The sequence below is a fragment of the Pelodiscus sinensis genome, chromosome 8, assembly GCF_049634645.1.
Source record: "Pelodiscus sinensis isolate JC-2024 chromosome 8, ASM4963464v1, whole genome shotgun sequence".
Lineage (NCBI taxonomy): Eukaryota > Metazoa > Chordata > Testudines > Trionychidae > Pelodiscus > Pelodiscus sinensis.
The window spans coordinates 13477298-13494917 of NC_134718.1; the positions used below are offsets into that span (position 1 = coordinate 13477298).

At 45.2% G+C, this 17620-nt stretch overlaps 1 protein-coding gene across 2 annotated transcripts in view; it reads right to left on the reverse strand.

Annotated features, from left to right (window-relative positions):
* Positions 1-17620, reverse strand: part of RASGEF1A (RasGEF domain family member 1A) — a 285915-nt gene that overhangs the window by 43611 nt on the left and 224684 nt on the right. The window lies entirely within an intron of this gene.

Sequence of the window (17620 nt, forward strand, 5' to 3'; positions counted from 1 at the left end):
GCCTGGAAGCACAACAATATTTCAGCCTTGTTTATACTGACTGAAAACAAAAGCCATATGCTCTGTGTGGTGATGCTTTCTAGTTTGGGGCTGTCAGGGGGAAGACCAGATCACCAAGCAAAGCACAAGTGTTGCAGATGGAATGGGGACGCATCTGACTGGTGCTAGTCAAACAGAACTGTTGGGGTTTTGTTTGTTTGTTTGTTTGTTTGTTTGTTTGGGGGCTGTCGATATAAAAAGATGTGGCTTTCTCAGGGCAGGAAGCGACGCCCACAAACAATGTCTGGATGACATTCAAAAACTGGCCTTAGCAACGGGCAGACCCATGGCGTGGCGGGTGAGTCAGTAGCACGCAGTGGTGGCTTAATTCTGTTCCCAGTGCCATCAATGGGGTTTTTACTTTCAGCTGAATGGAAGCACAGTCAGGCTGGTCCTGACAACTGTTTGCAAAACCCACTCCTTGAGATTTCAGGTTCTGATAGTTGTTCCCCTCCCCTGCCAACTATTTCAATGCCTATGTGAAGTTGTCACATCTAAGGGGGTGGTGTTAGGAGGTGGCCAACCTGTTCTATAAGCCCTGCAGCATGTATTTCTGAACGTCACTCTCTTATGGTCTCTTCTCAATACTAATTGGAATATTGGCTGTGCTGCCCCAAACTTCAAAACTGCAAATGGCATCTTATGAGTATCTCTGCCATCTCTAGCTCCAAACAGGCCTATGTTTAGGAAAACATAGAATCATAAATTAGGGCTGGAAGGGACCTTGAGAAGTCATCTAGGCCAGCCTGCTGTGCAGAGGCAACACCATATAAACCTAGATCATTCCTGACCGGTTTTTCTCCAATTTGTTCTTAAACGCTAACCCCCTCCCCCCGCCCCAATGACTAGGATTGTACAAACTTTCTTGGAAGCCTATTCCATAGCTTACTTTTCCTTATAGTTAGTCCCCCCTCGCCCCCCAGTAGCTAACCTAAATCTCCTTTGCTGCCGATTAAGCCCATTACTACTTGTCCTGCCTTAAGTGGTCATTGAGAGCAATTGATCACTGTCGTCTTTATAAAACACTGGGAGACTGTTCAATTGATTTAAAAGACAAGACATAGAGGGTAGGAATAAATGGTCAGTTTTCAGAATGGAGAGGAGTAAATGAAAATATTCCCCCATGATTTGTACTGTGAGCTGTGCAGTTGTACCTGTTCATCAATAATCTTGAAAAAATGGATAAACAGTGAGATGGAAAAGTTTGCAGAGGATACAAAATTACTCCAAAGCATTCTCAAAAAAGTTACAAAAGGATCTGGCTGGGTGGTTGGGCAACAAAGTGGGAGGTGGAATTTGATGTTGGTAAACGCAACATAACGCACACTGGCAAACCTAATCCCATCTGCACATACAAAATGATGGGGTCTAAATTAGCTGTTACCATTTAGTGATCTTGGAGTTATGGTGGATAGCTCTCAATGGATAGAAAGGCTAGATAAGGGCTAAGGTATAACGGTTGTTGTCATTCCAGCCATCCTGTTCCCGAACAACCTATACACATCTTCAAAGATGTTTTTCCTAGTGATTGCATCTTGGTACTCGTGGCCAGTCATGAGAGCAAGGTTGACCAGCCAAGTGGCAGCTATATTGGTTCAGTTCATAATATTACCATAGTGAAGATTTAAAGCAGCACCCTACATTTACTAACCAGCCAAGAGGAGAAGCTGTGGGAGGGCAGGAGCTGTTTGTCTGTGGGTGAGTGAGTAGGAGAGTTTCTCTCATCCAGAAGATCCTCTCAGATTATTTTATACTGGCTAGTTTCACAGTGTAGAAGAACACGGGTGGTAAGAAGAAGGCTGACCTTGTCATGGAGGCACTGGACTAGCAGCGATGGGGCCTGCATTTATTTCCTGACACTGCCATAGACTTTCTGTAGAAGAAGCTTAATGCATTTGTGCCTCAGTTTCCCACCTATAGAATCCTAGGGCTGGAAGAGATCTCAAGAGGTCATCAAATCCAATCCCCTGCCCAAAGCAGCACCAATCCCAACGAAATTATCCCAGCCAGGGCTTTGGCGAACCAGGAATTAAAAACCTCTAGGGATGGAAATTCTACCCCCTCCCTAGGTAACCCATTCCAGTGCTTCACCACCCTCCTAGTGAAATAGTTTTTCCTGATATCCAACCTAGACCTCCCCCACTGTAACTTGAGACCATTGTTCCTCGTTCTGTCATCTGTCACCACTGAGAACAGACTCTCTCTATCGTCTTTGGAACCCTCCCTTCAGGAAGTTAAAGGCTGCTCTCAAATCCCTCCTCACTCTTCTCTTTTGTAGAGTAAATAATCCCATTTCCCTCAGCCTTTCCTTGTTAGTCATGTGCTCCAGCCCCCTCATCATTTTTTTGCCCTCTACTGGACTTTCTCCAATTTGTCCACATCCTTTCTGTAATGGGGGCCCCAGAATTGGATGCAATACTGCAGATGTAGCCTTACCAGTGCCGATTAAAGGGGAATAATCATTTTCCTAGATCTCCTGGCATTGCTCCTCCTACTGCATCCTAATATGCCATTAGCCTTCTTGGCTACAAGGGCACACTGTTGACTCAGATCCAGCTTCTCATAATGCTTTTTTCCCCTCCCACTTTTTGTCCACCCTCTCTGTTGAGATTGGAAGCTCTTCAAAGACAGAGGATGTGCCTCTGATTGTGTGTATGTACAGAACCTAGCACAATAGGATCTCAGGCTTAGGTGGGACTTTTAGGTGTCATCTGTCATGGTAATAAAAAAGAATAACCTCAGTAAGAAAGCTTTTGGTGAAAGAGTGAGCTAGACAATGATTCAAAAGCAAAGTTTTTCTTCTTATGCCAGTGTGAAAGTTTCCCTTTCTGGCCTCTTTTAGAAGGGGGCAATAACCCATCCCTAATATAATTAGAAGAGTCAATGAAAGAAACGCTTGTGTATTTTAATAGTCTCATAAAAGATTAAGAGCTGAATTACAGTATGCTGAAAACAATTTACTTAAATGTACTTGAGCAAAAGTACACAAATTGTTCCTACTTCAGAAAAGCAAGTAATTACCAAGAGATCCATTAACAGCGATCTTAGAGACTTTCCTTATAATTAAAGTTGTAGACTGACATATAACATAGTAGAGCCCTTCTCAGTTAAACTTCTCAAACCACGTGTTGGTCACATTCCCCACACAGACCTACTCCGTAAATAAGTCTGACTTCATAGAACAGCAGACGTATACATGCCAAAGGGCTACATCATTTGTTTGAATGGAAGAGAAAAGGGCCAAAGCAGAAGAGCTGGCATGGAAAGCGAGCTTGATTGTGCACAGTTCTGCTAATTAAATTACAATGGCCAACCACCGGAGATCCAGCTCAGATAAGAAATCAGGCCCCTTGAATGCTTAGCCAAACTACTTCTGTTGTCTTCCTGCTCTGTTTTAGCAGGCCTGCTACCAAGGAGATGGGTGGGCGGGCGAAGGGGGCAACTGCTCCAGGGCCTGGCAATTCTAACGGCCTGGTGTTCCTGCCTGAAGTCGGCTAGAGCCCCAGGCCTTGCAGAGTCCCTGCCGGAGTGCCATGCAGCTCCCTGCAGAACTCTGTGCACCACGTTCTGGCCAGATCTGAGGGCCAATGGAGGGGGGGCACCTTGCTGTCTAGGGGATGCAGGGGACTGCCCTAGCCCCGCCTCTTCTTCCAAAAGCCCTGCCCCTTTTGGGAGTGGTGAGCCAAGGGGGCCAGCAATCCTGTTGGTTCCCTTGCTCTCTAGTAGAAGCAAAATGCAGGACAATGTAGCACTTTAAAGACTGACAAGATGGTTTATTAGATGATGAGCTTTCGTGGGCCAGACCCACTTCCTCTAGTAAGCACTGAAATCTGTGCCCTACACTCCTCTTGTCCCCATTCTTTCCAAGCCAGAGAAATGGTTTAGTGATTAGCTCGTTTCAATGCTCCGCTTGTGTGTCCAGCCAGACCTAGTGCTGCACAGCTCTGAGTGGGCTGTCTCCTGGGGCAATGTATGGGACTGTTAGCTGTCTTGCATGCCCTTGCAATGCTAGAGCACGTCCACTGAGCCAAGTTATTTTTGAAAGGCCCATGAAATGTAAACCACCACTGCAATCAACACATGCAACATGCCTGCGACAGCTGCAATGTGCGGGTGCAAGTTCTTCTATGCTAAGCATATGCTGCAGCCAAAGGTTTGCTACAGGGATGTTTTACGTGAAACAGTGGTTCTCAAATGTTTACTAAGAGTTCCATCAACTGCAATTTCTCTTCTTTTTTTGTGACCCACCTACGGGTCCAAATTCATTGCCCTCCCCTAAATCACGGGCAAGCATCCTCCAATGTGTTGCCTCTTCCTCCTTTGTCCTGCCAAGGAGGCACCATCCCCAGCAGGATCTTCTATCCCACTGCTTCTCAGAGCCTGATTTTTTGCCCACCCCTGATCTAAGTTCCTCTCCTGAGTGAGCTGGCAGTGAGTTCAGAGGTCCACCTGCATGGAGCTGCACTGATTTCAAAGGGATTCTGTACCAAACACCACCCAAAAAGAGCTTATTGTAGGGTCAGGCCCTTCTGAAGGCAACCAATATGTCTACATGCCTGCTAGAACATTGTTAAAGATAAAACCCAACTGAATCTTTTCCGCAAAGTTATCTCCCATATGGCAAAAGTCAACTAACCAGCCATTCAGAATATTTTCTGTAGTGACACTGAAGCTGCTTCGATATAATTCAGTAAGTGAACTGACATCACATATATAGTAGCCCAGTGTCTGAGAGTCTATAACACCTTAATGTTGGCTGTTCCCTCTGGGGGGTGCTGTTGCCTGAAATGCTGGCTGTTGCCTCTGGGCGGCCCATGCTGCATGGGGAGTACGGGGCCCAAACGGCCACTTGTGCCGCTTGCTCCCCCACAGCGGCCTGGCTGAGCGGCGCAGAAGTCAGCCGAGCACCACGGTGGGAGGAGAAGGGGGGCAAGGAGGTGATGTACGTGGCCGGAGAAGGGTCCTGGCCGTGTACGTCACCACCCCGACCCCTTCGCCTCCTGCCGTGGCGCTCGTCTGACTTCTGCGCCGCTCAGCCGGGCCACCACGGGCGAGCCCAAATAGTCGCTTGCTCCCCCGCGGAGGCCCGGCCGAGCAGTGCAGAAGTCAGCTGAGCACCATGGCGGGGGCAAACGGGGGCGAGGGGGTGACATGCGACATGACAGCAACTCCAGGCCCCACCCCCTGGCCGTGAACGTCACCGTCCTGCCCCCCTTCACCTCCTGTCATGGCGCTGGGCTGACTTCTGCACCGCTCAGCCAGGCCGCTACGTGGGAGCAAGTGGCGCAAGCGACCATTTGGGCTCCGCGCTCCCCATGTAGCATTGGGAGTGCGGAGCCCAAACAGCCGTTTGGGCTGAGAGAGAGAGAGAGAGAGAGAGAGAGCGACCGACCGACCGACCGACCCCTGAAAATCCTGTCTTATGACGGGCTAAATGGCTAGTACTTGAATAACCTTGTCCCAGCCCCTGTATGGCAGTGTCTGTGTAAGGAAGCAAATAGAATTGCACTACAAAGAAGCAAAGTTTAATATCACCCTGCAGCTATTTTTGTATTTTCCTGCTTCGTGCTCTTCGGGGATTAAGCCGCAACTTAGTTTTCATCAGTCAAAGAAACTTGTGTTTGAAACTGTCTTGCCCTTGCCACATCTGAAAACCTGGGGGCTGAACCAATCTCTGATTGCTAGCATTGTCCCCTGAGACACTTAGCTGTAGCAGGTGCCTCCACATTATTATTCAGTGAGGAGGAACACTCGGAGTGTCCATAGGGTACTGTTATCATTGAACTAGCACTTTTATTGTGACTTTGCAAGTCCAGATGATTTGGGCTGATATTAAAGATGGACTCCCAGTTTTCTTTCTTAAACTTTAGAATGACAGGCCATTTGCTCAGCTGTTGGCCAGTAAAAATGACTTAAAATGGGCTAGGGAAAAGAAATGGAGTTATGTTCAAGGCTAGGTCTACACTAGACCCAGTAGGTCAGCTTAAGGTACGCAACTATGTATTCTACGTAGTTGGAGCCAGCTTACATTAAGACGAGCTGGGTGGTATCCCTGCCATGGATGGGCAATGGGAGCTACTGCTTCCGTCGGCTTCCTTTACTCCTCGCAAAAGCAGGAGTACCAGACGCCAGCAGGGATATCCTCTGGCTGTGTCTAGACTGGCAAGTTTTTCCGCAAAAGCACTTGCTTTTGCAGAAAAACTTGCCAGCTGTCTACACTGGCCGCTTGAATTTCCACAAGAACACTGATGATCTCATGTAAGAAATCAATGCTTCTTGTGGAAATACTATGCTGCTCCCGTTCAGGCAAAAGTCCTTTTGCACAAAAGCTTTTGCGCAAAAGGGCCAGTGTAGACAGCAGCGATTTGTTTTCCGCGAAAATGACGATCGGGGCTTTTTTGCAGAAAAGCGCATCTAGATTGGCACAGACACTTTTCCGCAAAAAATGCTTCTGTGTCAATCTAGACGATCTTTTCCGCAAATGCTTTTAATGGAAAACTTTTCCGTTAAAAGCATTTGCGGAAAATCCTGCCAGTCTAGACGTAGCCTCTGAGTTTGATTTGCAGCAGTGTCAATCTTCTGTGGAGTGAAGATAAGGCCCAAGAGAGTACAGCACCAGCCCTATAAACACAATGGTGGCAGATTCTCATCTTGCTACAGCTGCTTTGTTAGGCTCCACCTTAATGCCACCTAGGGGGGATTCTCCAGGACAGAAGGACACAGGCGGATGTAAAACTGATGCGGTAGTTTATGCTTTCGACTTCCATCACAGCCACCGGAGTAGGGGGTTTTGCTGGGAGTAAGTGGTGTGGCTTGTCCGTGACTCTTGTCTCTCTGGGGTTTGGTAACTTATTTTTGTTTTAAAAACTAACTCTAAGGCAGATTTCATGCTGGCGAATAGATGCCAAATTGGCAGATCTGGTAGCTATGGATCTCCATATGCAGAACGGGTCCGAGGAACAGTGTTGGTTTCCTTATGCTTTCTACCTTGCCTCACCCCTTCCCTGCTGCAAGTGACCTATGTATGAGAAAACCGCTCTTATTTAACAGTTTGCCAGCCCCCTTATCTCTCTGAGACTGCCAGTTGGACGACAGCTACCGGGGTGGTGGCTGCAATATGGATATCTGCCCGTTAGGAACTGACAGCATTAAACGTATTTCATGTACCCACTAATGGCCCTCAGGAGAATGACTGCCACCCTCAGCTCGTTCCAAACGAAACCTCTGTATTATTCAGAACCCAGCTGGTTGACTTTATTTTCCCTAAATTAGTCCTTTAAAACACACCAGCTTCCTTCCTTCCTTCCTGCTCCCTCCCATGCATCTGTTATCAAAACCCAAATCATCAACTTTAAGCTTGTTCCTGCTGGCCAACTGCAAGAAATGTTTGTCTTTACTTCCCAGGGAAGTCTCTGAAATACCAGAGTGATGGGTGTTTTATATAAAAATAATAGATAGACCACCACTGAAAGGGAATGACATTCATTTACTACCATTCTGGGCTAGATCTGAGCCAGTGATTTAGAGATAAGCGGCTCTAGACCCCATTATCAAGTTCTCAAGCATTCTACTCAGTATCCGTTTGATTTACCGTTTATGGTGGAGGTGTGGCTTTACCACAAGGCTGCTACCGATCTGCAGGGATGTCATTTAGAAATGAATCTCTTTGCCCCATTGTTTCGGCAAGAGGCACTTCTGGAAAGCCTCTCTATTATAACAATCCTGTCAACCCCTCTTAATGGTAATAACGTGAGCGCTATGACATGCTAATTGACCCCTTGAGAACGCTTGCTGAAAATCTAAATGTGGTCTATTGAAGATGAAGTTGTCTTCAGAGGATAATTCAGGGATTCACCCCCAAACCGTTTTCCATCACTAGTTCTGAAGCTGGTTTGGCGTGAGAAAGGAGAGTCATGAACTGCTATACTTTCAAAACATAGTACAGGGTTTTAGTTGCCCAATCCAATTAAAAATCAATGGGAGCTGAGCAACAAAAACCCTGACCCTGGAAAAGAAGCAAAAATATATAGCTATATTCATGGGTAACTTTTTTAATGGATTCACTTCATTATACTACCATCTTTTCAAACTCATTCACGAAGCCTTTCCTTTTTTAACTATGAGGAGAGCATACCAGCGTAATTGGGTGAATTCAGGAAAAGCACTCTGTAGCCAGACATTCAGTGATTTGAAGAGTTCAGGGCTAATAGGAGAGGCTATAGCTTATAGGTATATTCTTATAGCAAACGGACAATAACACTTTCTTAAAGGGAGAACGCTGCCTATAACAAGTTTTTCTGAGCAACCCCTTGAGATAACTAGTAATCTACCAGAGAGGCAGCTAAGGTTGTCTATGGAATGATAAGGTATTCTGTAAGATCCATTGCTATGCAAGATAAGGTCATCTTCACTTAGGGAAAAAACCCAAACATTCATTATAGTTCTATTGTATTTATAGTGCCTGATTTCAGTGAAGTTGCACTGGCCTTAAACTGGAGGCAGGCAGAAGGGAATAAGGATCAGAATTGGTACAAATTTACCCCTGTAGGCCACGCTATGTTAATTTTTTTCAATTGATATCCTAACATCAGCCACCACCTTGCAAATTACTCTGTGTGTATGCATAGAGCCCCTATGCCTACCCTTTCTATTAAAGTCAGGTAGGGTCTGTGCAAGATTAAAGCCCTTCTGTGTAGTGTTGTTACTGACTGTTGAAGCTTCTACGTTTCACCCCAGAAGTGGTTGCCTACAAAGAACTGATAAAAGAATCTTTTTTAATGCAGCTTTATTTCTGGGCTCCACCAGTCCAGTTGGGTAACATAAGAACCAGGGAACAATAGTTCTTACCCCAAGAAGTATATAATCTAACGCTGGCTATGTCTAGACTGCAGGCTTCTTTTGGAAGAAGCTTTTTCGGAAGAGATTTTCAGAAAAAACTTCTTCCAAAAGAGAACATCTACACAGCAAAAGTGCATCGAAAAAGCGATCTGCTTTTTCAAAAGATAGCGTCCATACTGAATGGACGCTCTCTCACATGTAAGCTGTCATTGCTATGGACGGAATGGCCACCAGCACACCTGTGCTTTTTCCTCTTTCCTCTTCTTTTGAAAGAACTCCCTCTTCCCCGTCCACACACCTTTTTCTGAAAGAACTCTTTCAGAATAAGGCTTCTTCCTCATAGAAGGAGGTTTACCAATGTTGGAAAAACCCCTCTGTTCTTCTGTTTTTTTCTGGAAAGTACACAATTGCGGTGTGGATGTAACTGGAGTTTTTCTGGAAAAACGGCCATTTTTCCAAAAAAACCCCTCTGTAGTGTAGACATACCCTCAGTGAGTCACTTTGAGACCCCAGTCCTGCACTAAACATCTCCACATAAGGAAACCCATGGAGCTTTGCTGATTTCAGTAGGGGTCAGCATATACAGAGTTCATTAGAGGCTCAGGGCTTACACTGGTGAAGATCCTTAGAGATGAAAAGCCTTATGTAACAATCAGAGATGTCTTAGCTGTTGTTTGTATTTTCAGATAACATTGGCTAGTGACAGACTGATTGGAGAGATAAGAACACAGGGCTCCCATGAAAACCAAGTCTATGCTTTTCAGACAGTATTTTGCCAGAGCACATAGCTAGTTATATTTCAGGTTTTCCATAAATACCATAGAGGAGTGATATGGGAGTTTAGCTCTTAACTTATGGTGTCATGTGGATTTAGATAATGCTCTGTGATCAATGGAGTGGCTTGCCCAAGGCATCTCCCTTTCTCCTGCCCCCAAGGGTAATTTTAAAACCACATGTACATGGGCTTGCACAGAGCAATGGGCTGAATTTGTATTTGCATCAGAAGCCAATTACTAAGACCAATGAAACTCCACTGCTTTTGCCCTAGCACTCGGGAATAGCTTGGACAGTAATAGCTGGGAATAGTTAATGTGCTATCTTTATAAGAAACATTGTTCCATGAATGTTCGCCTGAGCTGTGTGTAATGGTTTTGTCGCTCCTCGTGAACGTGATTAACTCCTGTTACTTGCTGCAAGCTACAGGGATCTACTGAAAACACTGAGCATATGGGACTCCTTTACTTAATCCCTTTATCTTCCTGGTTTGCGAATGCTAGCAAATTAAATTGATGTCAGCGTGATGGACAGGCAGTGTAGGAATTCAAGATGGTAGATAGTGCAGATGTCAACCCGCGAGAGGCGAGCGAGGATCTATGGCCCTCGTCAATAAGGTAATGATGAGCTTTGCCTACTAGTCAATCTTGGCCTCACACCAGGAAGCCTTACTTCATATTGCCCACAGTGATAATGAGCTGTGGAGCTACAAGAAGGATAATTGAAAACAGGTCTCAGAAAAGGGCACAATGCATAGTTTAAGGCAATCTGAAGCAGATGCAGACTCTCTCAGACAGTCTACCCAACCACCTTCCTGTTCTGTGGCCTAGTCTGTGTCACAAAAGACACCACGTGTAGTAGAAAAATAAGGACATGAGTATTTTAGCATTCGTTTACCCTGTAGCTAATGCAGGAGAAATTCTACGGCCAACCTTCTAAGCATTTCTACTGAGAATTATAAGTAATCTGCAGGTGAAACAATCATGCTCCTTTCCTTTCACACATGGGTTAGATTTTCATCCGTTACAAATCAGAAAAACTACTCTGAATTCTGCACAGCTGCACGGTTGAATGCCATTTGAGGCTCTGGCCTGGCGGTTTAGCTACTGCCTAGTGGACCTCTCAAGACACACGTTTTTGACAGATGAAGTGATTGTGTTGAGCTAATATAATACATGAGCAGAACTTTCATTCAAGCTCCACGTACTCGTTTCTTCTAATCTGCCACAAAGTGAAGTCAGAGGAAGCTTTCCAAACAAATGCTGCTTCAGACAGTACCCTGAAAACATCAAAAATGCATTAGCGAGCCCTTTATAATCTGTCTCAAAACTGGATGTGACATAAGTTTAGTTAATCGAACGACTAAAGAGTCTATCAAGGCATGTGAAGCCTCGAATATGTCTGTCTGGGCAAGTAACGTTGCTTACCTATTTTGCACGTTCACCACTACGTTAAACTTTCTTTTATCTTTATGCTACTCAGCACCGCTGCTTCTGTTCAAACCGAATGCATTATTCATAAGTGCTTCTAATTTTGGCTTAACTTTGAACTGGGGATAATTGGAATATCTTCAATTGTTGTCTACACTCACACATCAAAGAGCAGCTCAGCAGCAATCACCATTGTGGGGATGGGGGTATGCGTGCGCATTTTAAAGTTTCCTGAAATGATTTTATTTAGTGGTACTGGGGCACCTCGCTGGCAGTCTTGCAAAAATTAAGGAACATGATTTATTATCTGAATGGTATCTTAGATGTTAGAGCTAGAAGGGACCTGATAGGGTGTCAGATTAAACCCTGTGCAACCAGAGCCCGATCCAAAGCCTATTAAGACAACAGAAATAATACTATTGACTTGATGGGCTTTGGATCAAGCCCCTAGTGGAGGATAATCCTAAATGTTGTCTACTCACTTCTTTGGGTGTTTTTCCTCTTGCAGTCTGTCTACACAGCATTTCGGAGTGAAATTCCCAGCCCAGGCAAATAGACTTGGGCTAGCAAAGCTTGTGCTAGTCCTATAAAAGTAGCTATATAGACAATTCTTGGGTTCCAAAGTTTGAAGAAGGGGGTTACAAAGTGATTTTTCTAGATGTTTTTAGTGTTCTTAGTCGTCAGCTCAGTGTTTCCTTGTTTTCTTTTCTCCCCTCCCCCCCCCCCCCCCCCACACCATGCCACATTGAGACTCAGCATAGTGCTAAGGAATTAGTATCCATATCTGGGTGGGGGGGGAGGGAGGGAGGGGGGGAAACTGTTTTCATCTAAATTTTAAGAATTAACGTCTTAATAGGTGAAAATAGCAGCTAAATGCCTAACTCTCACTGATAGTGACACACTGACTTCCAATGGGAGTTAGGTCCCTAACTGTGATTTGGGGCTTTGAAAATCTCACTCAGTGGCTATAGATTTAAAGTTCATGAGTCTACCTAGACATAAATTTCCTGTTGTTCTTCAGGACGATTTCCATTGAAAGACACTGAGTTCCTGGGTGTGTTTTGGTTTTGCTTTGTTTGTTAAAAGGCAAACACCTTCCTGTGAAACAAATAGAATTTGGAGCTAAGACTACAGTCCTAGATGATTGAAACCAACCCAACAAATACTTTAACCCTCTTCTGAAAACAAAAACAGATAAAGAAAACAACAACTTATTGAGCAAAGCTACAATAATAACGCAGTGTAGGAAAATGATAGAGGAAAAAATAAGTGTACGCTACATTCTGCCACACATGAAGAACAACAGTTATCTAATAGCTGCTTTTAATGAGTTATATCAACAACTTTTTCAAGCTGAAAATTAATTATTTGCACTTTTTGTGCACCTCCAATGCAACCGCTTCACCTTCATTCCCACTGGATGGTGAGCTAACATTTGACCTTTATGATCGGAGCTGGTACACGCTCAACTTGCGTGAGGACAAACGAACAGAATTACTGAAGTGCTGACCAATGGGAAATTAAACAACCTGTCATTTTTAAAATTAAATTAGGGCATGTAAACTCCCGCAATGGGCCTATCCACTTGTTTAAATTAAATATGTACTTAAGTACATTGATGAACGGGGCCACAGTGCGCAGCACATTCCAACACTGACCCTTAAATCACTAGCACATGAAGAATTTGGCTTCATCTTGGTGGTCTCCCATTCAGATGATAATCAGGCTCTCTCTGCTTAACGTATGAGTTCGTAGACACCGTTGTTAGAAGTGCAGGCCATTAATATCTCCCACTCTGCAGATAAAGCACTGGTAAAATACAGCTGCAACCAGAATCACAAGTTGATTGACTTCAATATGAGCCAAGTGTTAACAGCCAGCCAGCTGTAAATCTACTTTCTTGCTTATACCAGTGCAGCCTAGGATTAGCACTCCCCTCCCCCCTCTTTGCCTTTATATATTTGCAGTGAAGAATTTTGAGAGGGTGCTGAATTTTTCTCCCCAAGAATTACTTAACTCACTCTTAAATAGACAGGCAAGGTTTTTCTGTGCCACCCACTTGACTTGTCTGTCTTAGGTGAGCAGCCAAGGTGAGCACCTCTCGGGACCAGGTAGGGTAGAACAAAACCTATTGCTTTTTGGATTAAGTATTTCTGTAGCGCCTGGCACTGGACAAACGAAAACGTGGGAAAGAAAAAGTGAAGCTTTCATGTCACAAGGGGGAGTCATGTCTGTTTCTGGCCGTGCTTTCAGGATTGAAACAATACCTGGGCAGGGGAGCCGACAGCCACTCTGCGCCCCTTGGTGAGGTAGTAGGGGGCTGTCTCTGTGCTCCCAGAAGGGGGCAGGGCCTCAGGCAGAAGGGGCGAGGCTGGGGGGGCAGTCACCCTTTTGAATCACTGGCCCCCCAGGGTAGCTGCCCTCAGCTGTCAACAGGCCTGTACCTGGGAGAGGGAATGTGGTCAGGCTGGACTGACCACTGTGAAACTGGGCTTCGGGGTTGTATACTTGGGTCTGCCACCACCTTCACTGTGCCACTAAGCAAGTTACTTATTCCACATTTTCAAGGAGAGGCCATTAATTAATTTTCGGGTACCTAACACTTTTGATCGCCAACTTGGCTTGATTGTCAGAAGTGCTGAGGACAATGGGATATGCTGGTGTCCAGTGTCTCTGAAAATCCAGCTCCTCAAGTTTCATGTTGGTCTCTCAAAATTAATTGCTGAAAATTCTGACTTGGACAGACCTGCAGCAGCAGGTGCCCCACTGTAAAATGGACACACATGCGCCCTATCGGCATTTACCAGGGTTAGGGCTAGATCCTCCACATGGCTCCACCAGGCTGCATGCCACTGACCATAAGGAGTCCCCGGGGTAGTGGAGGAACGGTGTTGAGGGCACGTGTATTCTTTCACACACAGCCTTTCGAATGAGGTCAGGAGCACTACCAAAAGGGGTGTGCGCAAGGGAGGAGTAATGGTACCTAACTATGACCAGTAATAAATCCCCATTACAGGGGAAGCAGATTGTATGACTAATGACTCTCACACCATTGCAACTGTCAAAACAACCTGTCCTATGGTCATTAAAGAAGATATGAGCAAGTAGCTTCCTTGGTGTTCTCAGACTGTGGCCTCAACTAGGTATGTAAGCGACTATCTGATATAAGCACAAGCTTATCGGATAGTCGACTAGTGATGCGACTAGTCGCCCCCTCCTTGCTGCCTCTAAGAAAGGGAGCAGGAGCCAGTACTGAGGGGAGCCAGCGTCAAAGCCGGTTCCCCACCAGCACCGTCTCCATGGGGGGCAGGGGAGGGAAAGGCACGGTGGGAAACGGCGGAAGCGGGGACTGAAGCAGTCTCCACTCGCGCCGCTTCTGCTGCAATTCTGCTTTTGAAAGGTACAGGAGCCCCAGTACAGGGGGTTCCCGCACATTTCAAAGGCTGAGGCACCACAGGGAGCGCAGGGCCAGCGGGGGAGTGGTCTCACACTCCCTGAGGGGCTTCCGCTTTTGAACAGTTCAAAGACAGAGGCACCCTTATAGACTAATCAAATAGTCGATGGAAATCCTCTCGACTATTCGATTAGTTAATTAATCCACATTTAACATCCCTAGTCGGAGCTGCTCTGCCTGGCGCTTCAGTAGAAAGTAATCATTTGATAACCAGTTATTGAAAGGTGTTGGGAAGCAAGGATGGGCCCTTCCAGCAATTCTTCCCCTGTAAAGTGTTCCATCGACTGATGGTGCTGGCTTCAAAAGGGCTGGCTACAAATGCGCTGAAGATACTAGCTTTTAACTGCATCACTGCTCTGCTCCTAAGTCTTGGCAGACTGAGTTAAAGGACTGAATTTGCACGGCTGTCGTGCTCATCTGAAGCTTAAAAAGTGTTAGGGGTTCGTGCCCTGATATTAATCCATGAGCTCGTATTGCAGGGGACTGAAAGGGGGAAAGGAGTCCAGATGGATTTGAGCTCTCTCAAAGGTGCTGTCCCTTTAATGCATCATGCCCACCCAAGCGCTGTTGCTACATTTTAGCTGCCCTCCAAGCACAGATGCATAGAATAGACAATGCTCCTTTTGCTACCTTTCTAGTACAAACTCAAACCAACAAACAATAACAAGCTTAACTGGCAAGACCTAGGAAGGGTTGCAGTGCCCAAAGCTGAGAGACGTGGTCAAGTATTCCAGTGCACATCAGAGGATCCCTGCATTGCTGTGGCAAATGCCCTTAATTTATTTGTTTGACATGCCTTTAATAATCATCCCCGGTCAATTCTCAATTGCAAAGGGTCAAAAGAATAATGTTTGAAGTCTTGGCAGCACTCAGACTGTGCATAGGCAGAACAGCAAGGCAGCATGTAGCGGCAGCTTCTGCATCGTGCAGCCTAGACAGTCTGGTTTTATTTATTTAAGTATTTCTCCCCTCCATTTCCTAAAAATAGAAGTGATGGCCAGCTTGCAACCCAGTGTTAAATGCATCTATTCTGCTAGCACCTGACCCCTGCTTGGGAACGACGAGGAGGCGGGGGATGGGAGACACATACAAGATTTGCTCCTAAATAATGTGTCTGTGGAACGATCCTTTTTAAAAAAATAATCACTGCTTACCTTCTAGGCTGTTTAATGCATCCTCAGGATACATCCTGCAAATCCTTTTGAAGACGCCCCCATGTTCAGGGGCTAGAGTTTTTGCTGCCTATCCTTTGCTCTCCTTTCCCTGCAGTAACTTCTTATTAAAGGAAGGCTACCAACAGCTTGTAAATAACAGTCTCATGCTTTCAATCAAGCCAGAGCACTGAATGCCTTTGCTCTTGGTGTGTGTTCGGTGGCTCTGGAGTCAGGGGCCCCTTCATTAATGAGAATGGAATCTGTCCACCTTCTGAAATCTTTCAGCACTTCCTGGAGCTTGCCCGAGCCATATAAGTTGCCCCTGTGGCTGCTGTCCTATTGCTTTCTCACTTTCTGCCTTTCATCTCTTCAAAAATCAAATGTAAAAAAAAAAAAAAAAAATCCCTGCCACTGAGGATGGAAATCCAGGAGTTTCTGATCTTTATTTCTTCATTAGGAGACCACTTGTTAGTGGGGATTTTGTTTTGGAGAGAAACAAACCAGGCTGTAGGCGGAATGGAAATGCAGGGGGAGCCCCTCTGGAGAAACTAGGTGCATTTAAAATAAGATTCTATATAGATCTAAACCAGAATATGCATCATGTTGTTCAGATGTGTGTGCTCTGTGGGCTCAGACTCTAGTTTTGGTTCTCAGAGAACTCCATGGTTTCTATTCTTAGGCTTTTCACTCAAACCTTATCTCTTGGTTCACAGCCACAGAGTTTTGGTTTGAATGAGCCCCAAGAGCTGAATACAGAACTCCAGCAAAACAACTGCACTTTCCTGACTTGGCCCAACCCCTTGGGTGCGTCTAGACTGGCAAGATTTTGCGCAAAAGCAGCCACTTTTGTGCAAAAACTTGCCAGCTGTCTACACTGGCTGCTTGAATTTGTGCACGAACACTGACTTTGTAATGTACAAAATCAGTGCTTCTTGCGCAAATACTTTCACACTCCCGCTCGGGAAAAAGCCCTCTTGCGCAAGAATACTTGCACAAGAGGGCCAGCGTAGACAGGGAAGAACTGTTTTGCGCAAAACAGCCCCGATGGCTAAAATGAGAATCGGGGCTTTCTTGTGCAAAATCGCGTCTAGACTGGCCATGGATGCTTTTGTGCAAAAGCACTTTTTGCTCAAAAGCATCAGTGCCAATATAGACGCGCTTTTGCGGAAATACTTTTAACGGGAAAAACTTTTCCGTTAAAAGTATGTCCGCAAAATCATGCCAGTCTAGACGCAGCTCCTGTGTTTTACACCCTTTCAATAATAAAATCTTCCCTGGATACTGAAAATTAGCCCATGACTGATGAAAAGCTTATGAACATGGCACACATTTGTTAATAAAACACGATGCCTGTCTTCCTGATTTTAGATTTCACTTCAAAATTATCATGCAGCTGGAATTATATGCCATATGAAAGCAGTACACTTATAATCCTGTTAAAATCTCTCTAAATTCAGTGGACATCTGTATGGCTTTTCCTTATCCCTAAAAAAAGAAAAAACCCAACAACAATCTTTTTCTGATTTTGCTTGTAACCTAAAAATTGAGGAACAATATTAGCCAAATGCCTGATAATTGGTTACTTGGGTGAAGTGTGATAGGAAAGCAACACGTGGGTAGGGTGATATATCACACTCAATGAATCTCTGATATTTTATCTGTCTCTGTGCTAAGGAAGAAAGTCATCCTTTGTTTTTCTATTCTATTCCATTCTGTGCATGTTGTGCCATACTATCTGAGCACTTGGCAGCAAGGGGTTAAGTAATGTGGCTGCCCATCTGTAATGTGGGCTTTATTCTCTCATCTTCTCCCTAATGGGAAATGTCTTGGTTTAGGAGGGTTGCAGGATGGGTGTATGTGTATGGGGACAGGTTGCTATGGGATTAGAGAAGGCAAGATGACGAAGTTGGTGATGGTCAGGTCCTTGGGGT